Source organism: Ischnura elegans, chromosome 8, assembly GCF_921293095.1.
Source record: "Ischnura elegans chromosome 8, ioIscEleg1.1, whole genome shotgun sequence".
NCBI classification, from domain to species: domain Eukaryota; kingdom Metazoa; phylum Arthropoda; class Insecta; order Odonata; family Coenagrionidae; genus Ischnura; species Ischnura elegans.
In genome coordinates this window covers 62,707,004-62,725,515 of record NC_060253.1, presented here as the reverse complement: position 1 = coordinate 62,725,515, position 18,512 = coordinate 62,707,004, and the positions used below count along the sequence as shown (strand labels likewise).

Below are 18,512 nucleotides of genomic sequence, written 5' to 3'. Positions count from 1 at the left end.
CAAAAATTTTGTGAATTCGCGAAAATCAATCGTTTTGTTTCACGCAGTCGTGAACCCACCTCCTCATGGGGTCGCAGTTTACACTGTCGCTTGCTAATGATCACGTCGACTCGGTGCCCGTCCGCCCATGACAATGAACGTGCGGCAATGACGTCACGGGAGTGGTGGAGGGAGCAGTTGTTAGAAGAACACGGGAAGGGAGCACTTTGGTATGGGCATGATCAGCGCACGAGTGCACGCGAAACAATGGCAGGGAAAACAATTTTCTCCCATCGGCTCCCAACGGCAAATCCCGCCCACGGTCAGTCATTTATTCATTCGGTGGCCGCGGTCGCACCCATCCACCAACGGTGGTGCGCCTTCCGCCCTTCAACCACCGCCCCCTGGACAGAGGAGGTCATCAGCCCGACTATTATTCCTGCGTCGGAGTCAATCTAAAGAAAAGAGGGATTATCGGCTTCTGCGCATTCGAACAAGACTCGAGAGTAAATATATAGACAGGAACACTCTAAAGGCCTATTTACACGATACATTAACGCGTACGAGTTAATGCACATTTGCGTGAATGATTTTTGTGGACCGGAACTGTACATGTGCGAATGCATGAACCAAATTAGAACAGGTTCTATTTTCTGTGCATGCATTCGCACAAGTTGGGTGGTTACACGGCGCATTTTGGCGTTCATTCTCGCGTTCATGCATTTAGGCATTAAACCGTACGTGTTAATGTACCGTGTAAACAGGCCTTAAGGTTCTGCTCAGCACATTAACCGGAAGACAAATTTAAAACCTCAACTTCAGTATTCAGTCATCTGTTCTGTAAACTATTCAAGGAAAATCTTTTTGCCTGATACTCAAGATGATTTAAAATAGACTAATTATTATGGTAGAAACTATAACGATTAGGAAATTAGACTGCAATGTTGTGTCGTAGCCTTTCGAGGTGTTCAGAATTCGTGGATCTCTATATTTACCGGGTTTTCTCCGCGTTTTGTTGTCAGAGGTGCCGACAGTTTCGCCAGGATTTCACCTGGCGCCTTACGGTCGAAGTGTCTTCGATCTGAAGAAATGTCACTTCGACCTGAAGAAGCCTGGTGCAGTGTCATGGTGCCGAAACGCCGTTCCGACACTGGTTAACAAAAGACATAATAGTCAAATAACACTTTAACAATTTTGCTGTCTCAAAATTACTAATGTATACATTCGTAAACAAAAAAATTGTGGTAAAATGTAAATAATAACTTGCAATAAAAGAACAAACTGAGTAATATTTTACTTCTAAAAAAATTAAGGGAAGTGCGTTCCGGCACTGATAATTGTGCCATGACGTCACTGGACTGGTGGAATCCAGGCGAAACTGTCGTGACCTCTGACAACAAAACGCGGCGAAAACCTGGGAAATAGAGAGATTCACTAAATAGAGTGCAGTCGATAGATTTAGACAAATTTCGTTTTTTCCGCGTACAATGAGGGACCATAATACCTGCGATAGCTTCACTCGGACCGGGCAAAATAGGTTCTGAATTTATAGTTAATAACTTGTTATATTTGTAAATACTAACTATTTGCATGCATTTACTGGCATGTTTTATCCCATTAATTATTATTTCTACCCTAACTATTTCTTTGACTATAATAGTTTTATTTCCATGGTGGCATATTCGTGTCCTTAACATTCTCCTACTTTCAGGTCTGACCGCATCTCGCTAATCTGTGTACTTTACCTGTGTCCGCCAAGCGAGTTCGTTTCTGACTACGGTGGGGATGAGTTCTACATACCAAGTAAAGAATCACCCCGTGCAAAACACCTTGGAGGTGGTATGCACAGTACCTCGTAGATGTAGGATATGAAGTGACATTACTTTGCATTTTTCCACATTTAAATTTAAATTTTTTCCAGATTCAAAATTTTATTCACCTGAGTCAATATGTTTCACTACACTGCAGCAGCATTATCAAGACTGACATAATTTGAGCCTTGATAATGCTGCTGCAGTGCAGTGACACATATTGACTCAGGTGAAATAAAATTTTGAATGTGGAAAAGTGCAAAGTAGTATCACTTCATATCCTAAAATGGATCTCCACAAAGTGTCTGCATCTTCCATTCAATTTATGGGAGATGTAGGTGTAAATATCCAGTATTTCAAAATAAATAGCGGGGTTTTAACGCTCTCTCATATTTATTACTCTAAACATACTGCTATGAATCATTCATCAAATGAAAGAGCACCTCAAAAAGTTTAAAATAAAACCCTACAAGTGTTCAATGTGAGCGTATAGCACACGTCAAGACGATATGCTTGTTTTTCCAAATAATTGGCTAGTGTCTCTCAAGATATTGTTGCAACAGATGCTTTAATTCTTTTTTTCAATGCGGAAAGGTCAGCTGATATTGGAGGCACGGATGCTATTATCGTCTGGAAAATCACAAACGAACTTAAACATAATTTCAGTATGAAGATGATGGTGGGTGAATTATCTTTGTTGAAGTTATGAATGATAGAATAAAGTGAAAGTACTTCGTACTTTCCACACAATTTTTAATATTTTGCAACGGTTTCGACTTGTTCTACGTCATTTTTAAGCTAGACTGCTTGAAAGTGGCGTAGAACACGTCGAAACCGATTGCCAAATATTAAAACTGTGTGGGAAGTACAAAGTGCTTTTACTCTATTCTATCATTATTTCAGTAGGTCAATTTCCACTGAGGATAAATCATTGGAGCCCAGATCCCTCGATTTCTGCCTGGCTAAGGCACTCGGCCGGAAATCGAGGGATCCTGGTTCGATTCCCGGTAAAACGCTAATGATTTTTCCTTTGTGGAATATCGCACATTTGCGCATTGTGGGTAACTCTGCAAAGTTATCACCGCGTCTAGTCACGGCATTCTAGAATAGTAATTTCAGTAGTCAGACGATTGCTGGCAATCATTTATTTGCAAATAGAGTGGTTTCCTTTTATTTTTTATTGCCTAAATCGAAAGATTATTACTCCTGTAGTACGTATTTCACGCTTTTAGATTTTTAAATGACGATATCTATTTTTCGCGATTGAATGAAAAGTGAAAATTTTCAAGTGCGCGAAAACGCGACGGCTAAGTATGAATGCTGGGAAAACTCCGTGTGACGTCATCCTGGTTCTCGCTACCGCAAGTGAGGTGACCTTGGGGCGAGGAACGCTGATACGACGCAGGATGCTAGCAGGTAGCAGAGTACCATACTTGCAGGAAGCGCTTGGCTTAAATAAGGATTATTAATACCCTATCAAACGAAGAAAACTTTCCGACCTTAGGCTGCTTTAATAGGTGATTATGAAGACATGTTTCCCTTAGCTCTTTGCCTCATGCATGCATTGGTAATCTCAGATGATGTAAAACTCCGATCTACTCACATAGAAACTAGGTCCCTGTGACGTCACGTGGAGTGGCATCGCATGGGCACCAATCTGGCCTTTTTCAAATGAGAATAAAATTGACCATTGCCATTCGTCTAAACCGGTATTTCTAAAACCAAATAACTTGTATATTATGAATACACTAATAGTGGGTAACGAATTGCAATCGATGCCTTTCGTTTTCTTTGATGAAGGAAACAGCCCTATACCGCACCTGTATCGCAAGCGTGGCTGCCACCATGAATGACCGTCCACTTACAACCATTACCGAAGATGGAAATGATCTTGTGCCTCTCTCTCCATCCATGTTTTTAAGACGCACAATGCCTCAAAAAATGATTAATCCTGACGTAAAAAGAGGATGTTTATTTGCCTAACCACAATGCGTTTGTAAGCGACTGCACTGATTGCAACCAAATGATGCATTTCGTACTCCCAAAGCCCGTAGTGCTACTTTTGAATGCGTCCGATGCGTCCTTAATGTCGTATATCATCATCACATGGGCGCCAATCTGGCCTTTTTCAAATGAGGATAAAATTGACCATTGCCATTCGTCTAAACTGGGAATTCTAAAACCAAATAATTTGTATATTATGAATACTCTAATGGTGGGATACGAATCGCAATTAATGCCTTTCGTTTTCTTTGATGAAGGAAACTACCCTAATATAAAGCAAAAAAATAGCCTGGAAAATAATACGGATAACAAAAGTGGCATAAGACCGAGGTTTGGTAGTTCCAAACCTAGAAAAATTTGTTCCTGAGACACTCATAATCCTCGTTTCGGCATCAACTTCTTCACCCGTCCCTGTTTCCTGGAACGCCCTCAATTCCAAGTGGCGTGACCAATAACAACTCCCTCAGGATGACAGCTCCGGGGAAGGTCTTTTATGGGCGGTGGTTAAATTGAGGATTCGTTCTCGGAAACATTTCCTCCAAGCCAACACGACCCGCGTGATCGCAGGGCCTCTTCTAAAGGCACACGGTGAATGAATATGCGAATGATTATGCCATCGTTCACGAGATCATGCGAGCAAAAATAGAACATGTCCTAATTTTCATTGAATGATCATGCGCATGACGGTGCATTCGCAAAATTTCCGTTATACACGGGAATGATTTCATTGGCATGATTATTCAGCATGATCATTCACCGTGTATAGCGGCCTATAGCTTGAGAGATATTCCATCCAGGAGCAAGTGTTAACTTTGGATTGAAACAATGACAAACGCAACATGTGAAGCGGAAAATTTAACGGTCTTTATTTGAAGTTGTGACCTTGAAGACTTCATCTTCATCATCATCTTAGGACTTCCTCATTATTAACTCTGTCGATGCATTTGATCCTCATCATTCTGCCCATACTTTATTCATTTATTTTAAATAGTAATAACCATGGCATGGAGGCGGAAAATCGTTACTTAGGTTATCAGAACTCTTAGCTCGATTGCATCATTTTCAAATAAGAGCAGAGTGGTGCAGTGTAAGCAAGCTAGGCCAATAATCCAGAGGTCCGTGGATGGACATCATGCTCTGCTAGATATACTTTTTTACGGTGAGCGGACTATAGATGTTGTATCAGAATTTAAACTTGAAGATTTATCATGACGTCGCTCTCCACTCAATTCTCCTATCAGTTAATATTTTCACACATACGCATTTCCTCTCTTTCACATACTTCTTTACTATTCTAAATATTTATTTCGAGGTCTTCCTATTCCGTTTTCACCATCTTGTTGCCCCAAGACGATTGTATTCATCATGCCATTACGTCCCAACACATGGCCTATAAGGTTGTTCCGTCATCTTATCAAGCTTTTTATGAGGCTTCTCTTCTCTCCTTCTCTTCTCAGTACTTCCACGTTACTTCTTCGGTCGATCCATTTAATCCTCATCATTCTTCTTTACCTACATTACGAAGGCCTCTACCATTGATTTCTCCGCTGCTGTCATTTTCCATGCCTCACTTCCTTAGAGAAGTATACATACTACAAATCACGCGATAATTTTTTCCACCCCTTTCCAGGGACAGCTCCAGTGATCGCTCCAATGGTGGCGGAAAAATGACCGTTTCACGCGATCATTTTCCGCGATGGCTCCAGGGATGTAAATCGCATCCCTTTTTTCATCATTCGGTACGTCCCTTTTTTCCGTCGCTGAAACCATCGCTGGCATAGTCCTTCAGCCAATTGGAATGCACGACCTATGACAGCGATTGTAATTCCACGCTCGGCTTTTAATTGAATGGCAGTAGTTAATCCGGGAAGTGATAGAATAAGCAATGGAGAAATTGAGTTTGGTCATGACCGTGTGATTCAGATGGATCGAGCGATCACTATTTTGGTCCCACAAGATTATCGCTTTACCAATTATTCTGAAGGGCGGTAGACAATGATCGTGTAATACAGGCTTTATTCAGCCGATTACAAAGTAACTGTGGGTAATATTTGCATGTAAATATTAACTTATTTAGGCGAGACCAACTAACTTTCAAGCATTCAAAGAAATGGAGAGATAATTGACCAAACAAATGGGATGGAGACCCCACATATAACTTATATAAAAGGAATGAATCTTTCTTTAGAAACATTCGACCTGAACATGAAGAAATGCTGTGTTATTTACCTCTCCCCTCGAGCAAGTTACCCCTCATTAACATTCTTTGAAGTTGTTGTATAATTGCACCCATCTATATTGATTTGAATGCAATTGGCGTAATTCCAGGAAAAGTTATGTAAAACTAAAAATGCTATTTTCTCCATCTTTCCCTTTGTATTAATGCAGTAAAAGTCGTCATTTGACTCTCCTGTCTTCATCTGTCGGCGGGGTTGACTGCGGCGACACTACTAAATGTTGTTCCTGCAAGCATAAAAGACCGCGCGCTCTTGTGCACACAATTGCAGGTCGCAGTCGAAGATGCAAGGCTTCACGTAGTAATTTTTACCTGGTGAAGTGCTCTGTAAGCACTATAGGCGGTTTTATCTACACCGACCATGGTTTCGGCAACTTATGCCATTATCAAGGCTTGACAAGTGCGTTGATAATGGCACAAGTTGCCGAAACCATGGTCGGTGTAAATAAAAGTGTGTGGAAACAGACAAGTGGTTTTAATAAGCTGAATATCAAAGATTTCCACCGTATCATGCCGGACAATGTATCTTCTACTATAGGCGGTCCTATAATCAGGAAATCAGCGTAAAAGCTAGAATAATTCGCTGCACTACCCTATGTGCGTCACATGTTATGTGACCAACATCAATTCCAGTCCACCTAGCACGCGTGTAACTCGCTGCGAGCAGGCAGAACCAGGACCGTGCGAGATTGGATCTGAGCTGAAGCGTGAATCCTGTATCGGGAACTGGACAACGCCGACTCACGCGGCTGGCTTCGGGATGAAATATATCCACCTATTCTTCAGTCAGTCGCAATGGGATGGGCCACCCACTCATTTCACAGTGCCTGCTCGCCCAGCCCAGCCCGTCCAAATACGCCAATAAGTCAACAATACAGCCGGAGTAATTCATTCCTCGCCGTACAGCAAAGGAAGCCGCGACCGATCTGGGAGCTTCACGGGTCCCTAAGTGCACTGATCGTTACCGCTGCGGATGGGACGTCTGACGCCCCCGGGGCCCAATTCTATGACGATGATCGATGACCAATCAACGCGTCCAAGGATTCGATAGTTTTCGTTGCCTTTTTCCACGTACAATAAGGAACCTTAATACCCGCGATGGTTAAACTCTAGGATAGCTTGAATAGGACTAGGTAAAATAGGCCCTAAATGAACCATTAGTTATTAACTTACGATATTTGTCAATATTAGCCATCAGCGTGAATTTCTTGGCATGTTATAACTCATGCATGAATCTCTTGTATGATATGCGGCACGATGTGGTGAAAGTTCTTAATATTAGTTAAATGAGACATTGCAATATTTCCACGAGACCTATTTGAACACTACGCGTTCCGTTGCTGCACTTGATAATGTTTTTGTAACAACGAAATGCGTTGTGTACAAATTAATTCTGTGGAAATATTGCAATGTCTCCTTTAGCCCTTAGAGTTTGGGAACGTTTTTATACGTTTTGCATCCTGACTGCGGCATTTACACTTTTTTTTCTACCTGGATACCTTGTGCTTGGACACTTAACCTCACCATATGGATTGCTAAGGTGCTTAACTCTACGAGACCAACCCTCGTGGACGGGGGTTCCTCTTGCACAGGGGATCTCTTCTGCACTGGCTGGCAGCTAAAATCGTTAACTCCCGCAGCTCAGGTGTTAACTAACATGTATGAATCACTTTTACGTTAGCTTTTCGTTTTCCATCACTAACTAGCAGTTTCATTTTCATGGTAGTATGTTCGCGTCCTTTGTACTCTCCTAGTTTCTGGTCTGACCGAGTGTCGTTGTCCTGTGTCCGGTAAGGGAGCATGTTTCTGATTAAGGCTAGGATGAATACTGCAATTTTTGCCCGTAGGACATTAAAATATCATGTTTACTCTAGAAAACATTTTATCCGGGTCAGAAAACTCAGCATCCAAAATAACTGTCTTTAGGCACTTCAGGCACGGCTATCTAACGTCGCACGAACTGGAACTTTTTTTTCATAATTTTTTCCCCACCAATTCGCACATTTTGAGACCAAAAATGTTTTAATCGGATATTTAAAAAAAAAAGCGCCGGCCTAGTACTACATAAGATGCAATTAGCGAAAGAAGTATTAAGAAGAAATTTAAAAAAATATTTAAAAATATAGCCTTGTTTTGACGTATAATTACTGCATCTGGTTTAAGTTCATTTGTTTGTGCCAAAATGACGTAAAATATATTTCCAGGCATGTCATTTTTCAAAATTTTTACCAGATTTTGCCCTGGGGGGAGGGATCATCAGTGAAAAGTCACAACGTTGACTTGAATCCTTGAATAATTGGGAAAGAAGCTTGTAGTGATCACGGCAGTAGGTGTCATATGAAAAAAGACTACAATGGAACGAAATATAAATAGAGTGCTTTCATGAGAGATAAATATGAATGGAAAGTATGTGACCTCAGCTGGACGATTCCACTATCATGAGACTACATTCCGATTGCTTCGGTGGAGAGTGAATGATTTCTATGGGAATTCATTTGGAGGGGATACACCTTTAGACTGTCTCGCCCAAATATTTCGGAGGAGGTTTGAACACACTCTCGACAAATTTACCCGCTGACTATTATCTTTATTAGGGAACTCGAGAAGCCGGGTAACAGCACAATGCTTTATGAATAATTGCTTAAATTGGGCAAATAAAACCTTTCCAACGCACAGAATAATTATTATAGGTTTTCCCGGATGAACAGCCAGTCGTTCCTCGAAACGTCGAGAGGCATGGAGAATATTAACCGATGGAAAATACGAGAAACTTTTCTGCGCATAGAATAATGTTTCACAAAGTCTTAACCTAAATTTAGCTTTATATTTCATGATTTTGCGACATACTCACCGAAGAGGAGGTAGTCCTGAGGGCTTTCTCGTATCCAGTGTCTTGAATATTCCATTTTGGAAACACTTCTGAAATAAAAAAATATGATCATTAGAAAATTTCCATCACCAACAGACAGACCATGGGGTGACCTGATAATTCGTCAAGAATTCATTTGCATTTCTACCAACGAATTGCTAGGAGTTATAGGGTGTTCCAATGCGTAATGGACAGTTTATCAGTCTAATGTAATTTAGAAGATGACCGATTGTCAGCATTCAAGACATTTTAATTGCTTGAAAATGATACCTAAAGGTGATGAAGTCTAAAATATTCCATTAATTACAAGTCTTAATATTCCCGAGACACCATTGTATTAACAACTCATCAGACTTGCGACTTCGCAGTACCTAACACATACTTATCGCATTCGTCGTATTTAAAAAAAAATACCATCGCAAACGACTTTCAACGAGATAATAAAGCCAAATGAGGATCAGAGAAAGTTCGATCCTAATATTTTTAATTTAGCACTTGTTCCAGCCATTTGAGCCGACTGCATCAATATATTCAACGTTACTTACGTAACTGACTTCATTGATACAATTTATTAACCCAATAAGTATTCCGGTAACGAATCTATTTTACGGTACCATATATTTAATCCCGATTTTTAAGGTTGGATTAATATAATATCAGTTTTTCGTCAAAACGACGTACAATTTCCAGTAATTGTCCACATTTTTCGTATTCTTTGAAAAATATCGGCAGAATGGTTTGAACAAGAATGCGAATTTATTAATTTTTTTCCTAGAACATTGAGCACGGAAAAACTGTTCTTCCAGGCTGCTAGGCGAAAAAACACAACTTAAAGAGAACTTTTACATTAAAAAATGACATGTTACAGCGAGACAACCAGTTTTAACACTCGCTTATACTTACGCCTGTTTTGATTTTAAGTAAGCTGTTAAGATTTAAAGTAAAGTACTTACAAAACTTCTTGTTATATTAGTGCTTAAAAAAGTGGTGTTTGAGATTTAGTAGTTAGCAAAGATACTGCTAATTGTTTTACTTTATCTGATTTTAATTGGTTAGTGCCTCCAAAAAGACGTTTTCTTGAGCAGGTGATTGATTTGAAAGGATGAATCCTGTTATTTACAAGGCAATTCCCAAAAATTACCCCCGTCATATTGGTTTAGTAAATTTCTAGTCTCTTCAGTTTTTACCAATCGGTTTAGTCTAACTGACACCTTGAGCGTAGAAATATAGAAGATTATAGTTACGTTACAAATTTTCTTCATGAAAACAAACATATTCAGATAAAAGGGAAAAGAAAGAAACTACACGATAGGAAAATATCAAGAGTCTTACGTTAAAAAAGAGATATGTTTGTTACTGTTTTTTTACTCCTGCCCACGGTGCATCGCCATTACGAGGCGCGATTCCACAACGAAAATCTCCTTCTGGTAATTCATTTCAGACATGCGGAAAAAATATGTAGCCTCCAGAGAGATTTGAACTCTCGACCCCTGGTTTACAAGACCAGTGCTCTAACCCCTGAGCTATGGAGGCTTATGAATAAGAAACGAATCTTCAATTAAAAGAAATACTTAAGCTTTTCCGACTACTTCGTAGAATGAAACATAAGTCACGTTTCCTGCTGCTTCCGCGAATGCTATCATAGTGCCTCGTATCTCGCGTCGACTTAGACGGTGAGTCACTCACAGTATCTAAACATAAAAGGACAGCACAATTCAATGACAGTTTCATCGTAATTAATTAAGTAATGATAGAATATTTCCACTCTTATGTAACTATTGACTAAGTACTGTTTAATAAATATTATATATAGATAGATTTTATTTGTAGGTTTTTCCTAAATTTCAACGCCTCTCGTCATGAAGAACAAGACATCTTTAAGAACAATACGACAATTTTAAATATTTTTTAAAGGCTTTGCGGGTGATCTATCCCCTCATCCCCCTCATAGTTACGCCACTGCTATGCAGCAAGTTCTGCGCATACATTAGATACTTTCGGAGGCGTCTGCTTTCTATACATTATGGTGTAACGGAATTATTATATTTTTTATAATTATTACTATTACTATTATTACACCGCTAAGTCGAGGTGTTGCCGGGAAGCGGCTATACGCCGGGCAGGAGTTCGTGACGTATTAAATAACCTTTGAAAGGCCGTCGACTTTTCACCGCGTATAACTCTATAGGTACGCTAAGCGAAGGATTAGAGAGAAAATAAAAAATACGGGTATCTTAACTTAACAAACTTTGACACAATTTATAATTTTAAAAACATGGCGATCGAGCCCTCAGAGATTCAATTCGGTTTTGAAGCCATCTCTGCTGAGGTTATGAAGTATTTTCCTCCTATCCTCCCTTTAATTAGGGCAATAATAATTCGATACCTCCACTGCACAAACGCTTAACAATCGCCCACAGGATCAAATCCGCTCATCTAGTACTACAAGGGCTACTACATGAGCGAATTTGATACGGTGGGCGATTGTTGAGCGTTTGTTCATATTGTACCACCGTCATTATTATCATACCGCTAGGTGGAGGTGTAGCTGGGAACGGTTATACGCTGGGCTGGAGTTCATGACGTCATCAACTAATCTGCGAATGCCCTTCGACTCGACGCGTGATTGCTGACTGCCATTGGGCTGCAGCGAAAAATTTCTATGTCCCTCTAGCGTGACTTCGCGCGTGTGCCAACCGCACCCTAACAGCGGAACAGTCGTCGCAAACGAGATGGATCCAGAAACCACCCACACCACTATGAGAAGGACTTATTATTCAGATGGTAGCTGCGGTGGCCGTACGGTGGAGCCAAAAAGACAAGAATGTGTCCCGTTCGTGTTTCACATCAGGAGATCGGAAGGTCTGGGAGTGTTCCACGGTGGAAAACCCTAATTCCCCTCTTTCATTGGGTTTAATGAGGCGTATGGCCGAACTCTTCAAATAAATCCTTATGGCAAAGGAGCGATTATCAACTCTGCTGTGTAAAAAGTTTTACTCACATAAAATAAGTCCCATCTTTTTCCAAAGCCAGAGTTAGAGCCAATATCAGAACAACACTATCTCGATGGTACGAGTTGTTCGCTTAGTGAGCCCAGAAGATGGAATGCTTCATTGCCTTCGAAACGTCACACAGTGGGCTAGAATCGAAAAAAGCTGGACAAAACCTCAAAAGCGATTTCTTTGAGCTAGGAAGTTGAAACTTCGCATACATATTCTCAAATAAATTTTGCATAATTTCCAGATTATTTCTTTCCTGTGCTTTCACCTTAGCACCTGATGTGCTACAATCCCTCATATGTGAGGTCAAAGTTAAACAAATTTAGCGAAAAACGATCACCCGCGATTTTTTCTGAAAATCGCCCACTCTATCCTCGTGCAGTGGTTTCATGAATAGTTTTATCGACAAAACCGTTATACCATCTTAATTAATTCTTCTTTTTCTTCCATTTTGTGAGTTTTCAAAGATTTTTTTTCATCGATAACCATAGATATATAACAAAATGGCGGAGCCTGTTTTCTGCCCTTTTTTTTTACATAAACGTAGAGAAACAGTAGATACTGCCGCCGACTTCCGCCAAGTGACTGATACCACGCCGTTCTATGAAGCTTCTTAATTGTTAATCTAAAGTAAAATCTTGCACCAACTAGCAACCCCGAATTTTTAATCGTTTTTTCGAGCGTGCGGTCGACTCCGGTTCTGGCCGGCGTCGGCGGAGAGTACAGCGACGCGTCAAGCGTGTGGATGCAATATGGTCTCATTCACTTTTATATCTGGATAATAGATATAATAGTGATAGAAAATAATCAATAGAAAGTAAAATTAATAAATATTGCTACAAATGATTCTTATTATGCAATCGCTGGGCACTGCAAGAGGTGCACTGAAAGGCTTCTTTCTCTTGAGTGCATTCCATACAGTACTACGGGGAATGGACTTAAATCGTGTGCTTAAAGTAGGGAAATAGACTCTTTTACTAACTAACAAACTCTTTTTCTAGGCAAGAGCCATCGATGATCCATGGCCTCCTCTTCCTAACCTCCCATACATATTTAAAGGCCTGCTGACAACGGTCGTTTTATAGTATTGTTGAAGTCCGGAGCCCTTCGACCTTCTTTTTGGTATGGTCTCCTGCTAGCTGTAGAAGTTTCGAAAGGCATGTGACTTACATCGGGTAACGTGTTCTTTCAAAGAAATACAGTTAATTTTAATTTATGTCTTATGCTTAATTTAAAGTATTGATTTAAATCTCCTAAGTATATAGCACAGTCATTATTCTTAATAAACTGCGCTGCTGACAAAATCGTTATTTCTTAGAAATATTTTATCGTACAAACAATATATAAACAAAAATAACACAATTTACACTTTTCCAAACTAATATTCTGCAATTAGCACTTTCAGCATAAAAATAGCATAAAAGTTTTACGAGATACGAGGCACCATGATAGCATTCGCGGAAGCATCAGGAAACGTGACTTATGTTTCATTCCACGAAGTAGTCGGAAAAGCTTAAGTATTTCTTTTAATTGAAAATTCGTGTCTTATACATAAGCCTCCATAGCTCAGGGGTTAGAGCACTGGTCTTGTAAACCAGGGGTCGAGAGTTCAAATCTCTCTGGAGGCTTCATATTTTTTCCGCATGTCTGGATTAAAATACCGGAAGGAAATTTTCGTTGTGGCATCGCGACTCGTAATGGCGATGTACCGTGGGCAGGAGTAAAAAAAAACAGTTGACATGTACATATATCTCTCTTTTTTAACGTAACTTTCTTGATATTTTCCTATCTTACAGCTTCTTTTTTTCCCTTTATCTGAATATGAAGTTTGTTTTCGCGTAGACAATCTAAGGATGTGACTATAATCGTCTATGTTTCTACTCTCGCAGTATCAGTTTGACTAAACTGATTGATAACAACTGAAGAGGCCAGAAATTTACTCAACCAATATGACGGAGGTCAGTGGAATTGTACTATACATACTATTAATGTAGCCAGGAATTTCATTCGGGGTGGGGGGGTCCAAAACTATGAGGGAAAATGTTTGAAAAACAGGGTACAAAGTAATGGTTTGTAAAGTATTTTTCACACTTTTAATAATCGAAAAAACTTCATTTGATAAAGAAATATTTTTTAAATTCATAATTATTTAATATTTCGTTTTCTTTTATTAAGGAGAATAATTGTGTTTTCATATTTCGGTGGGAGGGGAGTCCGGACCCCTCGGACCTCCCCGTGGGAACGCCACCGACGGAGGTAGTTAAAACAGCGTTCAGGTTGAATCACTAAATGAGTGATGTGCTAATACCTCCTCAACACTCAATAAGGCCTCAACTATTTCATTTAATCTTTAAATACTTTTATCTTCCTCACCTTTCGCCACTTACTGTTTTTCCGTCATCATCATAAGTCGACAATTCTAACATTTGTTTCACGCAGCTCTCCATTCATTTCTCATATCATCATAAGTCGACAATTCTAACATTTGTTTCACGCAGCTCTCCATTCATTTCTCATATCCGCTAGCCTTTTCAAAGACGTATTTCTTCTCTTTAAAATCTTTTATCACGTGCCCTATGTAACTCATTCGGGGCCGTCCCTTGCCCTTCTTCCAATCCACTTCTACTGTTGTGTTCATTAGGTCAACATGTCTCATAATGTGGCCAACTAAGTTGTCCCGTCTTCTCCTTAATGGTTTTAGAAGATTTCTCTCTTCTCCCACTATTCTTAGCACTTCCTCATTACTTACTCGGTCGATCCATCTGATCTTCATCATTTCCTCTAGCACCACATTTCGAATGCTTTTTTCTTGATTTCTTTGCTCCTATCAACATCCAAAACTTGCTTCCGGCCACATTTTGTTTCTATAACTCGGTTTTTAAGATCACTTTCTCGCTCAGTACTTGCTCTGTCTCATCCGCATCTCCTTTTAGAAGTTTTCTTTCCTCCCACGCCAAGACAAACACGCCGCCATTCCTTTTTCTCCTCGTTCACTTCATCTTCTTCATTGCGCCTATATCTCGAGCTCCTGCGATATTTTCTCGTACTCTTTTCTCTCCATTCACATTTCCGCAACGTAAAGCATTATCCAACAGATTATACTCCTCACAATCATTTTCTTTAAGCTCTTACATAACGATCTTCTCATCAGAACTTCCCTATTCATGAACGCCTCGTTTTATGACGCAATTCTCTTCGTCCTCACTGCTGTGACCGATTCATTTTCATTAGAAAACCTTGGAGGTATACTCATACATACTAGTAATGTACGCTAGAACGTTCATAAGCATCTAGTTTCAGAATCACAATAGGGGTTGTTCAATGAGACCCAAATCACACCTTTTTTAATAATTCGTTAGATGGTAGAGAAAGATAAGTGACGATGAAATGAATAATAAGTGCAGATAATGGTTGGTTGGATACACAATGTTGTTGTGGCAAAGGGATAAAAGTGAATCACTGATAAAAATATATAGATTTAGTTATTTCCTTGTACCCGCATTGTATCCCTTTAACACAACAGGATTGTATGACCAACCAACCATTATATGGACTTATCTCCAAAATAATAAAAATTGCACTTGTATTCCCTGGCTTTTAGGGTCCTCCATTCTGATCTATTAATTTGCCCAATTCTATCACAATCGACAATATGGATATATAATTTTTAATGGAGATCATCCCACACAAGCACGTATGACGCAGAATCACTACTGCAGATGGCGTAGCAAGGAATTACGTTCGGGAGGGGGGGATCCAATACCAAAGTACTAAGTAGGGGGTTCTAAAACATATTTTAACACTTTTCATGATCCAAAAAACTTAATTTTTCAGAGAAATATTTTGTTGATTCCAGACTTTTTTTGCTTTCTTTTATGATGAAGAATGGTGTTTTTTTATTTCGGGGGGGCCAGACCCCCGGTATCCCACTCTTGCTTCGCCACTGGCTGTTGCTCGTGTTACGGGCACGAAGGGGTAAGACGTGGAGCATCAGGTGTGGGAGGTGGTGGGCGGGACGGTTGGTTTTGCCTTTAACGGTGCTCCTTCACGCATTCATGGGGGAGGTGGGAGGGGGGCAAGCGCTCAGGTGGGCAAAGAGGGGACGGGCCACTTCCGCCCCGGGCGAGTACCACCGGAAGAGGAGCGCCGACGCCCACAACCACCAGACGCGAGTCTGGAAACAACCGACATTGCGATCGAGCACAATAACTCACCCAGTGATTCTAACCGAGAGTTGACGAAACTCGGCAATAGGGTGGTTTCCTATTATATTTTTATTGCCTAAATCGAAAGGTTATTACTCCTGGAGTACGCATTTCACGCTCTTAGATTTTCGAATGACGATATCTATTTTTCGCGATTAAACGAAAAGTGAAAATTTTCAAGCAAGCGAAAACGCGACGGCTAAGTAGGAATGATGGGAAAAGTCCGTGCGACGTATTTCTGGTTCCCGCTGCCGCCCTGTGAGGTTACCTTGAGGCGAGGCTTGAGCGCTGATACGACGCAGGCTGCTAGCAGGTAGCAGAGTACCCTGCCAGCTGGTAGATCTTGGCTTAGATAAGGATTATTCATACCCTATCAAACGAAGGAAACTTTCCGACCTTAGGCAGTTTTAATAGGTGATTATTAAGAGATGCTTCCCTGAGCTATGTGCCTCATGCATACATTGGTAATCTCAGCCGATGTAAAACTCCCGACTACTCGTATAGCATCTAGGTCCCTGTGACGTCACGTGGAGTGGCATCGCATGGGCGCCAATCTGGTATTTTTTCAAATGCGGTTAATATTGACCATTGCCATTCGTCTAAACTGGGATTTGTAAAACCAAATAATTTGTATATTATGAATACACTAATGGTGGGTAACGAACTGCAGTCGATGCCTTTCGTTTTCTTTGATGAAGGAAACTACCCCATTAAAATCTCCTTGGTATCCACGGAGCTCTACTTCCAAAGCCGCCCGATAGATGGCGTCTCACTTGTCTAGATTCTCGATATTCGGATTCGGATATTCGGCCGGATTTGCTCCAAGGATACCAAGCAATTGCCGTAAGCGTAAATCACACGATCATTTGTTCCGACCCTCTTAGTGATCACTGGAACGATCGCTTTTCACGATCGGAGAAGTGGTCGCGCGAGTGATCATTTTTCTGAATCACACGGTACCTCCCGCCGTCGCTTTTAGCAATTTCCGATATAACAGCTCGTTTTCACAGGACCCTCATCACGAAAATATATCGATTGCTAAGTTCAAATAACACGTATCTCAAAATTTGGCCTGTTTGAGACAGCTATCTTAAACAAAGTGTAATGGCATTAAAAAAACATTCAAGCAAAAAACAAATCTTTGTTTGCAAATGTATACTTCTTCAGTTTTATGAATTTTTGGTTTTTAATTTCAGTGTACAATTAAAAATATAAATCGTTTCTTTTGCTCTCCTATAAAGTTGCTATTGTTGAGGTACGTTGCTTTTTAGGAAGCCGCGTTGACAAATCATTAGCGTTGTTGGGTATTTTCTGATTTCTCGTGTTATTTTGTTGGTATTAAGCTACCATTACGTTGTAAATAACATATTTCGTGAATTCATATTTATGCATAATGTCTTTTAGTTGCCATTCATTGCTAAAATTCATCATTTACTGTGACGGTGGTTTGTAGGTGGAAGGCGTTTAAGGTAACCAAAGCTTAACACTTTTTTCTTTTTTACACTGCTAAGTATGGTTTTTATTTTCGGAGTCACGCATTTATGGTCATTAGGAACCCTTTGTGTTCTTGTGATTAATTCTCATGCCATACTCCTCGCAACGCTTGTCAAACGCATCCATTAGAGCCTGCAGCCCCCTCGCTGACTAGCTAGTCAACGCCTGATCATCCGCGAACCTCACTGACTTTAACATCATTCCTCCCACTTTCACTCCAGCTTCCAACTCATCCTACGTATCCCTTACCCTATCCTCAGGGTACTCGTTAAAAATAGCGGCGATAGAGGATGCCTTGCCTCACTCCTTGGCCAATGCTATTCCACCCGGATTCTCCTTACGCTACCCTCACGTGCACGATCTAGGAAATTTTTTTTTTTAGAATCCAGGTATGCGTGCTTCGTGGATTTCGCGAGCTAGGAATGTGGGACTCAAGGTAAAAGTTGGCGAGGAAAAACTTGAGGAGGAGAAATTCAATTATTTGGACAGCACATTAGAGGAAACTTGATACAGCAGTTAGGGCATCAGGAAGAGAATTACGTTAGCAAAGAAGGCGTTTGTGAATAGAAAGGAGCTTATGATCACTTCAGACTTAGTAACAGCATGCGATTACACACTTTCCGGATAAAGGGCCATGTTTTTACTCCAGGGTTCCCTTATAACGCGCATATTATTCCATGGAGTATCTCCACCCGTGAATGGAACCCTACGGTTAGCAGATGCACTCGGAGTGAGCACGAATGAGTTTCACTCAAAACCAGTGGCGCCGATTCCATGGGGCTTGGGGGGCCCGAGCCCCCTCAAAAATTCGTTATGGGTGTGAGAAAAAAAATGTGTCAGGCTTGTCGATTTTCCCCGGAGTGTCCAGATATCGAGATTCGAGTTATCAGGGTTCTAATGTTGATCATATGACTC

The 18,512-nt window shown here is 40.5% G+C and overlaps 1 protein-coding gene and 2 non-coding genes across 3 annotated transcripts in view; 1 reads left to right on the top strand and 2 right to left on the bottom strand.

Annotated features, from left to right (window-relative positions):
• The window catches only part of LOC124163940, a 250,137-nt gene that overhangs the window by 201,483 nt on the left and 30,142 nt on the right, over positions 1-18,512 (bottom strand). The window contains exon 2 of the mRNA XM_046541059.1: positions 8,882-8,949. The gene's annotated coding sequence lies outside the window, so the exon portion shown is untranslated. The remainder of the gene's footprint in view (positions 1-8,881; positions 8,950-18,512) is intronic.
• On the bottom strand, positions 10,360-10,432 carry Trnat-ugu. Its single transcript has one exon. It is a non-coding gene; the product is annotated as a tRNA-Thr (tRNA).
• Positions 13,454-13,526, top strand: Trnat-ugu. Its single transcript has one exon. It is a non-coding gene; the product is annotated as a tRNA-Thr (tRNA).